This window comes from Danio rerio, chromosome 17 (genome assembly GCF_052040795.2).
Source record: "Danio rerio strain M-AB ecotype USA chromosome 17, GRCz13ab, whole genome shotgun sequence".
In the NCBI taxonomy this organism is placed as follows: Eukaryota; Metazoa; Chordata; class Actinopteri; order Cypriniformes; family Danionidae; genus Danio; species Danio rerio.
Window position 1 is genome coordinate 11,905,463 of NC_141037.1, and position 12,479 is coordinate 11,917,941.

Consider the following 12,479-nt stretch of genomic DNA (forward strand, 5'->3'; position numbering starts at 1 on the left):
GTTAACCCAGCTTTCTGGAATACCCCCCTGGACAGATGGTTGTGCATAGATTTAGTTTATTACAACTTATGAAACATCCGTTTTTTTGTTTTTGTTTTTTTTTTAAAGAAAGTTTGTTGGAAATAAAGTAGGTACAAGTAGCTTGCTTGTTTTTATACAATATGCAAAATGTTTTGCCAACACATTCTCACTCCCAACTCGTCACATACTGACGCTTGGTCAGGAACCCTCGGCGTCAGTTATTGACGCACAGGGTACCCCTTTAGCGTCATATTTAGACGTGCAGGGATTCCCTATAGAATCTGTGCCTGAGCCTGAGGCGTCATAGGGAGACGCTGGAGGCTCGTATAATTACCAATAGATGTCAACAAACTTTTTAAAACCTGATTTACGCCTATTATCACAGTTTTCTTATTTTAAAAATATGTAATTTTTATTTTGTTTATGAAAAGCGTCTGTAAACGGGGTCGAAACTACTGTATGAATAAACTTCGGCCCACGTGACATCCCTTCACGGTGAGTTTAACGCCGCTCTGCTATTGGTCAAACTGCATCAGCGGTGAGTTCTCAGATGAGTTCAACTGTCAACATTAAATATTACGTTAATGCTGCATAATATATTTTTATTGGAGATTAGTTGGTGTTTATAAATATTTTATCATTTACTTTATATTTAATGAGTGAAAATATATTCGGTTGTCCAGTTTAGGGTAACTATGCCTAATAAAACTTTGATTCATTCATATTATTTATTATTTTTTTACTTTAAAAAAATATTAAATTTCAAGTACTAAGTTTAAAAATGTTTTCGGCTGATATTTTTCATTTTAAATTATTTATTAAAGTTGGGGTCATTGTATGTGGCGATCTATTTTTTACAGTCTATGCTCGCTAACCCAAGGTTCATTGCGATCCCAAGGTTCACTGCGGTTTCCACAAGGTAAGTAAAAAGTAAACAAATAAACACGATTTGTTGATAAAGCATGTACTGTGAACTAGCGACGTTATCTAATTACATCAAGTTCATTTATTAAAAACATATTTTTCTCACATATAACGTTGGTCATGCATTAGAACAATATATACATTTTAAGATAAGGAACAGTGTAACCAGATTGTTGTTTTCCACAATAGAATTCGTGCAAAATCTATATATAATATGCAATATGCAACTCTAATAATACAAATGTATTCGTAATTGTTTCAATATTAAAGAACATCAAGTGTTTCCAAAGGTTTATTGTAAAAACAATTATTTTCCATGCCTTTAAAGGAAAAAGGCAGAAATTTTGCCCGTCTGAGCACATTTTATTCATTGTACAACACAAAACTAAACAAAAAAAAGCTTAATCTACCACACACACACACACACACACACATATATATATATATATATATATATATATATATATATATATATATATATATATATATATATATATATTTATATATATATATACAGGTGTACATTATAAGGTGTTCACTGTTCAGATATGAATATTTTTTCTTTGCTCTTTTCAGGTTCTTTAGATTTCTTTAAAAATCCAATTTTGTTTTCTAATAAGCAAAAAGTAAAATCACTTTACCCATGTTTATATGTTAAATTGCACTTGTCTCTCTCTCTATCTCTGTTAACACATTTATATTTTTTTGATTAATTCTTGTGTCTTTCAGCCTGTTTCTGCCTATCACCATGAGTGATTCCTCAATACTCAGATTTATCACCAAGATCTCAATTATAAGCTCAAGTTTTGATGACAACTTGGTGATCTGCATAAAGCACCACCATGTAAGGAAGGCCAAGACCACTCTGGAATCAGTCAAGGGTTAGTGAAGTTTTTCATTCCATGTATATTAAATATCTACATTGTTTAGGCATATGTGATTGTATGAGATAAAATGCATTTATTCTTTCACTACTATTGTAATAACAGAAAGAAACGCATTAGTTTTACTATTACTATTGTTTATGACAAACATTAAAAAACTACAGCATAAGCTCACAAAATATTGTGGCCTAACTGTTTAAAACTAATTGTTCTGGGTGTTGATAGTGGCCAACCATTTTTTTCTTTTTCAGAAAGTATTTTGTTTTGTCTGATTTTATGACACCTTATAGGCCATCAACTGCCCACATTGGGGTTTAGGAAATTAGAACTGCTTATGCTGCTTGTCTACTAGTCTTAGGATAAGTTAGAAATGTTATAAATGTACATTTTTTTGTTGTTTTTATCTGGTACAGCTCATAGGAACTCCAATCTTCCCAACTGTGAGAGGGCCTTGCTCCAGTGACTGTCAGTGTGTACTTCATTGTTTCCATTAGTCCCTGTATCTGTAGACCTAGGTGACAGTGGGCTAGAGTAAAATTTTGGTTTTATTTAAACTAAGGCATACTGATGGCCTTTTTTATCTCAGATTTGGTCATGCAAGTATTAATATATCCTAAAGTATTTTTATATTCTTTCCATTGGTGGAAAAGATGTTGGTATAATTATTTTTAATGGACTGCTAAGATCTCAGCAGACATTTTTCTGAGATATTCTTGAGTGGGAGTCTGTGCAATACAAGGTGGATAGTATTTGCAAGGAAGAGCCCTTTATCTGTCCTGCTTCCACACTAGATATACTGCCAATTTAAGTAGATATGAACCATAAGCATAACCATTTCAAGAATGCACGAGGTACTTTAAACTGTATGTGTTGAAACTAAATTAACAAGAAAACAGCTCTGTGATGTTCACCTAAGAAAATTAGATTAGAAGATAGAAACTGTTATGCACTTGTTCTGTACTGTTTCATTCCTTTTTCAAACACTGGCATTTTTGAAGGTTTATTTACAGTATTTACAGCTAAGGATTAAGAATTGACAGGAAGATTTGTGGACTACATCAACTAATGACACTACCTCCAAAGAGTTGCAAAAAGCTGTCCAAAGTTTCAGCACCATCTTTAAGCCCATGATTTTAGTGTGTTTCATGCCTAATCACATGAGTTTATATCTGAGATAGATGAACTATGTGATTGTCTTAAACTGATCTACAAGTAAATGCCAAAACCTATTGGTTTACTTATTTATTTATTTGTTTGTTTGTTTGTTTGTTTGTTTGTATATGTTAACCAGGTGAAATGGAGTGAGGCATACCAGGATATGCCTGGTTTTACTTTTGGGAAGGAGGTTGAACAGTGCAATATTTCTTCTATAGGATTGCAGTGACCAGACATGCTACTGTAACTCTCATGGTCATGTGCTGGAATTAGCAGATATTCAACAATTTGGCCATCTCGCTGACCTGTTGATATCAGAAGGTAACAATATCCAGTTGAATTTGTTTTAGTTGTTCAGTAACCTATTTAAATAGTATTGTGATTTTTTGATTGCTTATCATTGTAGACCGCAGCAGCTCTGCAAAGCAAGTTGCAAAACAGAATCCATGAAACTGGCAGTGACTGGAAACCAATTGGAAGACTTTGGTCTGTGATGTAGAGGAGTGGGCAGAGGGTGAGGAAATTCTTATTAATATTACATGTAGTCATGAAAAATTGTGTTACTATTACTGTCATTTTTTTTTTCAGTAGCAGAAGCAAAAACAACAAACAACAGAAGTGATATGGATGTCTTCGTCATATTGCATGGTATGTACACTAGACTTCTGTCAGTGTTGATTCTTTAAAAGTTGACGTATAATCCTTGTTATACAACTTTCTTTTCATAAATATATTTCAGACTCTGCTGACCCAGCAACAAAGAGGAGGGTGTTCAACATCATCCTGCTAGTCAGGATTCTTCAGGAGAAGCAGAGGATTCTTGTGGCAGAGATGGCCAACCACTATAAATACCTTTCAACTCATCCTGGTTCTTTCAAAGAACTTTCTTGCTTGTTTGCTACTGAAATGTACTGGTATGTATTTGTATTTTTTGGCACAGACATAAGCATAAGGTTACCCAGTCCAAAGAATATTAATATATTTTTATGTTGTTGTGTTCTTCTTTTAAGATTCGACATGTGGCCTTAACGAAGAGGGGTTAAAAGGTCTATGGATCATCATTCTCAAAAAGCAACAAAATAACTGAGAAATAAACAACAATACGATGGTGCAATCTAGAGACCTGCAAGGTACCTGCAAGTTTTGGCAGGAGCAGAGAACATACATTTTTTTTAAATAAAGCTCCAGCTGATGAGTATGACATTGACTGTGGATTTTCTTTTACTGTAATCCAGAAGAGGATGACCTTAACCCTGAATCTAAAGCATGTAATAAAATCTGTAAAAAATTAAATAAAATTGTCATCATCTATAACCAAATTGTCTTTTTTTTTAAATACATAGATATGTACAGTATGTAAGCATTCCTCTAAAATCAATCAGTGTTGTAAATTAAGAGCATTATTGTATGCCTAACTGCTTACAACATATAACGATTTAAGGAACTCTATATTAAAATGAAATTATTACATTAAGTGACATTAAGAGCTTTTAAAATATTAATTTTATGATACATTTTTATGATAAATTAAATTTTTGCATATACTTGGGCAAAAAATGTACATTATTATGGTCAACTGCTCAGATACCTCCAGTCAATATGTGGCTGAGTCAGGCAACCACACTTCTACCTCTGGAAAAATTAACCTATGATTTACATCAAAGATCTGATGGATCCATTTGGTCCTCATGGATTTTTCTAAAAAAAAAAAAAAAAAATAATCTCCTTTTATTTTTGTCCTTACTTTGAAACATTTGTATTAATTTGTTAGAATGTCTAACAAAAAACTGCTGCACTTGTGAGATAACAGTGCGACTGTTGTTATTCTGAAAATAAAAATTAACTTTGTATAATGTTTTATTGAATGCAAGATAAAAAATAAAATATTTTCCAAGAGATGGATTGCGGCTGGAAGAGCATCTGCTGCATAAAAACATGCTGGAAAAGTTGGCGGTTCATAGCACTGTGGCGACCCCTGGTTAATAAAGGGACTAAGCCAAAAAGAAAATGAATGAATGAAAATAAAATATGTATTGAAATATGTATTTTTGGTAGACATAGAACTACACAGTAACTTATAAATACAGCACAGAACTATTTTACTTCTAGTTTAGATAATTTAAATGTTTGCATTTTTATTTTGTTGGTTAATGGCTATGTATTTTTAATCATTTGGAGGTTTGAACTATTCGCAGCATTTGAAAGGATATCTTTTCATCATTGTTACCTCATTTCTCAATATTTTCATGATTCTTACAATGCAGCAAATCTTACAATCATTTGATCATAAAGAAAATAATTAACAAATTAACCCACATGCAGGACAAAGACATTATGTGGAATCATTATTAAACACAAGTTCATCCATTGTCATCAAAACATACTGTTACACAAACAGTTGAAGATTTAGAAAGTAAAAATAATCAGATAAAGACTGGTTTTTAAACAAATACATGTCTTTAAAAAGGTTTTATTTATAAACATTTACATGTTTTAAAAGAGCTTTTATCCATATTTCAAATAAAGTGAAAACAATTAAACATCACATGATGACCATTAATGAAACACACTTACAGAATTACATCCACACATTTTATTCTGAACTCATAATATTTGTGATGAACATAATCACTATTGCTAATAACTTGTAATTAAAGAGGATACTAATGTTTAGCTTATTTTTACAGCTTTTTTTTTTTTTTTTTACCACAACTGTACATGTGACAATACAATTTCTTGTCCATGTTGAAGATAATACATCTACATAGGTTAACTGCCCTTTTACTCAAAGGGGATGAGTAGAGCCCCGTAGAAAAGGAAAAAGTATTCACATTTCAAACGAGAAATGAGTGAGAGAATATCAGCAAGACTATTACCTATGCTATGTTCAATAAATAATGTTGGATATAATAGTCTGATATGTACTGATCAAGTCAATAAAAGCTGTTTAAAAAATACTCATTGTAAAATAACAAATTTATGCCTGGCTTTCATATATGTCATAAATATATGCACAATGACCTTATTCAGATAGTCTTTAGTTCATTAAAATTTGTATCTGTTCCATTTTATTACAAAAAGGCTTTAAACTACATTACCCACAATCCTTTGTCGCTGTATAGATGGGAGGGGAAAGACATGGCGCTACAAATTGTAGTTCCTTGAAAGGTGTAGTTAGGGTTAAGTTTAGGGTTACGATCTTGGTTAATCGTTAACTATTTAAAACACAGCGATAACTCATTGATAAAGGACACTGTTAGTAAAGTGGCAAAGTTAGCAAAACATAGTTAGCAACACGAAGGATCTTTTAATTTGGCTTTGAAGTTATAGTCCAATCACAACGTCGCAATCTACGTCACACTTTGTCTCTATTTGGTAATCTTCCGGCTGAAGGTTGATTATAACCTTATAATATAACTTAAATATCAAAATGTGTATTAATATTACATGTTATTTATTGTCTTATTAAAAATACAAATGTATATTTACCGTGAGATTACTTTGTGGGGGTAACCTGATGTGCAAAATGATCATAGTAAAACCAGATCATAGGCAGTATACTTAATTTGAAACGAATAATAAAATAATAAAAAAGCTTAATGTTTGAAAACATTTCAAGCATTTGCTGTAACTAAACCCTGCATCATGTAGGTATACAAATATAAATATATGTCAAACTTAAATGACAAATATAGTGCCCATTAAATAGTATAAATAGTAGTTTATTGTAAATGAGTATGCAAATAAACACAATACATTTTTAGTGAAACATTTATAATTTATTTATAATGCCACAAATAAAAATAAATAATAAAAATCACACAAAAATGCAAAAATATATATTTTAACCAAAAATATATATTTTATAAGTTTTTAATGCAATAATATATTACCATACATATATAAATGATTAAAAACAATTATAATTGAAGGAAATGTATATTTTGTATTATTATTATTATATTTATTTTGTGATATTTATTCATGTCATACATCTGGTATGTCAAGCTCAAGTAAAACTGCACTGCAAAAAATCTTTTCAAATGATGCCTTTGGAAATGCCATCATAATAAACAGCTTTCACAACAACAAGAAGTCAAGTTCATGACAAATGCAAATTATGTTTATAATAACAACTTTCTGAACTTAAACATCAAAAGTAGAATAAGTTCAAAACATATTCAAGTATTTACTGAAGAATAGCAAAAACTATTTTTACAAAACACTGAGAACCAAAGTGTGCTTGGTGAGTCCAGGTGTTTATGCTGACTAGACTGTCATATTGCAATCCGGTTAGCATGAGGAGACTTGGGCGTAAAGTGTCAGCAATTCCTGGAGGGCTCCCATGTGTTATTCCAGGTTTTGCCACTGTAAAGTATTAGAAGTGCACAACATCATTACTGAACAAAGAATGAGTGTTAGGTTTCATTTAGAAAGTTCAGTGATATTTATTTATATATGTAAAGTGTCATTAAACCTGGCACTCTTGAATTAACTGTATAATAGGTTAAACATTTCCAGCATGTTTCCATTTATTCCAAGCAGATCTGTCAGTTCTACAAACTCAGAGATCAGGATAGTGACTGCACTTCTCATTATGAACACCCTTATCCTTCACATACATTTTTATCACCACTGATGTCCACTGTTGTAGTTTTCATTGAAGGGAATGCTGACACAAATTCCAGCATGATTTTTTAAATAGCAGAATATGGGTATTATTGGGCCAAAACCTTAAAAAATATAAGATGCAAGATTTGAATCTTGATGAACATATTGTTAATTCACGTCTTGCAATTTAAAACACATCTCATGTTTGACTCATCAATTATATGAAAACTACAACAGCATACTGTGCTTCACCCTAAAATATTTCTAAATTATAACAAGCTTATTGTTTTACATGGCTAAACATTTATTTTATGCCTGCATGATTCACTGCTATTACTGTAACCCATTACACTCTTAACCCAAACTAGTTGACTTTATTAGAAAACTGCATAGAAACATGTTGCCTTAAACCCTTTATGTTTTTACACAAGGTGAAACTAAACAGCCCACTTTAAATTAACCAATAACCTTTACAATCTTCTTGAACTTACAGTAATATTTTAATTCAAGTATGGCTGTTAAGTTGTACCTTGTGTAAAATGTAAGGGGTTTAAGCCACTGGGTTTCTATACAATTTTCTAGTAAAGTCAACTAGATTGGGTTAAAGGAACAGTTCACTATTTACTCTCCTTTAAGTTGTTGTAAACCTTTTTTAAAAACTTCCAAGTTACTTTGTGTTGAACATGAAGGAAGTTTTTTGAAGAAAGCTGGAAAGCTGAAAACATTGACATACATAGTAGGAAAAAAACAAATACTATGGAAGTTAATGTTTGCAGGTTTTCATCTTTCTTTAAAATATAATTTTTTTGTGTTTAACTGAAGTAAGCAAGTCAGACATATTTGGAACAAGTGAAGGATTCAATAATGACAGAATTTTCATTTTTGGGTGAATCTCTTTAAGAGTATACTGAAAGAAATGTCCTACTCAATGAAGCTAACTTCAGCTGCATGTGTAGCCCCATGAGTACTTATCTAGAAATCAAAACAATGATCACATCAGTCCCATTTTAGGCCCTTTATATCATATTGGCCACAGAATGGACTACTTAGTGTTGCAATAAAATAAAAAAATTAATAAAACTATGACTTACCACACAATACAAGACAAACAGTGAATTTTCAGCTCTGCCTTTGCTGTACACAAGATGAGGTTCCAGCTTCAACACTGATCTGAGTGGGGCAGTTGTGCAGCTCTGTAAGGTTGTGACTGTTTAGCTGCAGTGCTGTGAAGAGTTCTTTATTAAAAGAAAGTACATTCTTTTAAAATCTGTACATAATAACAAAGAAAATACAATGATTTTAAATAATGATTAATTCTGAACAAAAACATTACCCTTAGTCAAGATGAATTCATATGTCAAAAGTTTCTGCATCTGAAATGAATAAAAACAGATGTGACATTAGTTAAACCCACTAAACTACTAGATACATCAGTACTGCATTAAGCAGTTGTAAAGTAATGTAAGTGTAGTCCAAAATGAGCCTTAATCTCTTTAAGATAATGATTTTAAAAAACGTTGCTTGTGTTAAAAACAATCCAGCCACTTGTAATACATTTGATCAATGGTAAATTTCTGAGAAGGTGCAAGGTAATCCTTGAATTTTACCATTACCATCCTGACTGACATAATATTTGAAAAGAAGACAGCTTGTTGTGCCTCTTTACCACAATTTAGAGATGATAGATTCTTTCTTTTATTAAATAAATTGGTAAAGGCCAAATTGTACTGGTAATAGTGTATGATATTCATTGTGTGACATACATCAGCTTAAGTTATACTTGAGCTTTTGTTATGCTATATATATATATATATATATATATATATATGTGTGTGTGTGTGTGTGTGTGTGTGTGTGTGTGTGTGTGTGTGTTTTAAGGCATGGAAAATAATTGTTTTTACAATAAACCTTTGGAAACACTTGATGTTCTTTAATATTGAAACAATTACGAATACATTTGTATTATTAGAGTTGCATATTGCATATTATATATAGATTTTGCACGAATTCTATTGTGGAAAACAACAATCTGGTTACACTGTTCCTTATCTTAAAATGTATATATTGTTCTAATGCATGACCAACGTTATATGTGAGAAAAATATGTTTTTAATAAATGAACTTGATGTAATTAGATAACGTCGCTAGTTCACAGTACATGCTTTATCAACAAATCGTGTTTATTTGTTTACTTTTTACTTACCTTGTGGAAACCGCAGTGAACCTTGGGATCGCAATGAACCTTGGGATAGCGAGCATAGACTGTAAAAAATAGATCGCCACATTCAATGACCCCAACTTTAATAAATAATTTAAAATGAAAAATATCAGCCGAAAACATTTTTAAACTTAGTACTTGAAATTTAATATTTTTTTAAAGTAAAAAAATAATAAATAATATGAATGAATCAAAGTTTTATTAGGCATAGTTACCCTAAACTGGACAACCGAATATATTTTCACTCATTAAATATAAAGTAAATGATAATATATTTATAAACACCAACTAATCTCCAATAAAAATATATTATGCAGCATTAACGTAATATTTAATGTTGACAGTTGAACTCATCTGAGAACTCACCGCTGATGCAGTTTGACCAATAGCAGAGCGGCGTTAAACTCACCGTGAAGGGATGTCACGTGGGCCGAAGTTTATTCATACAGTAGTTTCGACCCCGTTTACAGACGCTTTTCATGAACAAAATAAAAATGACATATTTTTAAAATAAGAAAACTAAGATAATAGGCGTAAATCAGGTTTTAAAAATTGCGTTGACATCTATTGGTAATTATACGAGCCTCCAGCGTCTCCATATGACGCCTCAGGCTCAGGCACAGATTCTATAGGGAATCCCTGCACGTCTAAATATGACGCTAAAGGGGTACCCTGTGCGTCAATAACTGACGCCGAGGGTTCCTGACCAAGCGTCAGTATGTGACGAGTTGGGAGTGAGAACGTGTTGGTTTTGCTAAGAAACATCTAAAATATTAAATTTTTATTATTATTAGTTTATTTTTGTATTATTCAATGTATTATACTATTTTTTTAATAGAGCAACTGAAAAATCTTTTCCATCTGGGCCATTTTTTAAACATTCCTTAGCGTTTAGCATTTAACTTGTCTATGTTAATAACATTAATGTCTAACATTTAACTGGTGAAACCTGCAGAAACCCTGTTAATTACATACAATTGCAATAAACTCAGGTTCTTTAAAAAAAAAAAAAAAAAAAATTGATGTAAATTATATAAAATGCAACAAAATCCTGTGATCATATGGAGTTAAATTTGAGATCTTTAAAACAATAAAAGTAAAACTTGGGGTTTAAAAGGAAAATAAAAAGTATAAAGATTCAAAACGACAATCTTGTTATTTTAAAAGGATAGTTCACACAAAATGAAAAATCGATCATTTACTTGTTTTTAGAGAGTTCTTCTGTTGAACACAAGATATTTTAGGGAAACCTTCAACCATTGGCTTTTTATAGTGTTTGATTTTCCTACTATGAAAATTAAGTTACAATTTTTGAGCTTTCTTTAAAATATCTTTAGTGTTCAACAGAAGAAACTGTTAAACACGAGACTCTTTTGTAGTCGAAAATATATATATATATATATATATATATATATATATATATATATATATATATATATATATATCTGTGTGTGTGTGTATATATATATATATATATATATATATATATATATATATATATATATATATATATATATATATATATATATCTGTTAATCGATTCTCAAAGGTGGGTTGGTAGCTGGGTCTATTCTACGCAAGCTATTATTTTCACCTTGATATTTTAGCGCGGATGTATACCTGACTGAATTGCACTGTAGGTGGCGAGAACAAGTCGTCGAAATGGTGGTGTGTATTCCTACTTTACCTGCGGTTCAGCAGTTTGTTTCACATTCACTCATGAACATTTTATTCATGCCCCCGTGACAAACTGGGGTATTAGACTCAAATAAGGAGTAAGGACTAGTGAGAATGTTATGGAATTTAATAGCGCACGCCAAATGAAAAGAAAAAACTTCCGCATTTCGCGATGTGTGTGTGGTCCTTTACTGACAGCCGTGTGTGTGGATCTTGTCAGAAAATATGGTGAAAAGTCCTACATGACGGTAATAGTTTGACCGTGGTGTTTACTTCAATAATGCCACAAAAATATATCCTTACTCTATGTCTTACTTCCAATTCTGTTTAGTTCAGTTATGACTTGAGTCGGATTAAGGTGATCAAAAATTGCAGTTTGGAGCTTATGTAGGGATACAGTTCAAAATTCATGTTTAACTGAATAAACAGTAAACACAAGTGCATCTTATTTTCATCACCAATTATCATAGTAGAACAGTTTCTCAAGCAGTTTGTGATGCATTTTGAGGAGATGAGCCCCTGGTCTAATGCGCCACCTGGCTTGAGAAACCCGTTCTCAAAGACTTACTTTTAGTTATTACTTGGGTAGCACACATATTCTGAATGCATTCGGCAAAAATCAAATGAGCCTTTTTAATCTAGATTATTTCCAAGATTACAGTAGGATTAATCTAAATCAGTGGTTCTCAAACTTTTTTCATCAAGTACCACCTCAGAAAAAAATTCTTTCTCCAAGTACCACCAAAATGAGCAAAATTGAGAAACGGTAGCGTAGTATGCCCGGTAAAGCAGCTACAACTCTGCACAGTTTAAAAAAACATGGCATATTACCTCAGAAATATAGGCTATATGTCATATATGTCGTATTATATACATACATTTTTATAAATTTTGAAATATATGTAGCATGTACACGATATATGTCATTCCTCCATGTATCACTAGAAGAAAGCCCGCGAACCACTAGTGGTACACGTACCACAGTTTGA

At 31.7% G+C, this 12,479-nt stretch overlaps 2 long non-coding RNA genes across 9 annotated transcripts; one reads left to right on the forward strand and one right to left on the reverse strand.

Moving 5' to 3' along the window:
- Positions 1–310: 310 nt before the first annotated feature.
- Positions 311–4,303, forward strand: LOC147833019 (uncharacterized). 7 transcript variants are annotated; one of them, XR_015512968.1, is made up of 9 exons: positions 311–516; positions 882–940; positions 1,675–1,826; positions 2,243–2,294; positions 3,121–3,305; positions 3,391–3,498; positions 3,573–3,632; positions 3,724–3,898; positions 3,995–4,303. It is a non-coding gene; the product is annotated as an uncharacterized LOC147833019 (long non-coding RNA). The 7 variants fall into 7 exon arrangements; XR_015512971.1 differs by lacking the exon at positions 2,243–2,294 and having other exon boundaries at positions 354–559; positions 3,203–3,305; XR_015512965.1 differs by lacking the exon at positions 2,243–2,294 and having other exon boundaries at positions 453–559.
- Positions 4,304–6,926: 2,623 nt separating this feature from the next.
- Positions 6,927–9,833, reverse strand: LOC147833020 (uncharacterized). 2 transcript variants are annotated; one of them, XR_015512973.1, is made up of 4 exons: positions 9,799–9,833; positions 8,929–8,968; positions 8,687–8,830; positions 6,927–7,352 (listed from the first exon to the last, which is right to left on the reverse strand). It is a non-coding gene; the product is annotated as an uncharacterized LOC147833020 (long non-coding RNA). The 2 variants fall into 2 exon arrangements; XR_015512972.1 differs by lacking the exon at positions 9,799–9,833 and having other exon boundaries at positions 8,929–8,970.
- Between the last annotated feature and the right edge of the window lie 2,646 nt (positions 9,834–12,479).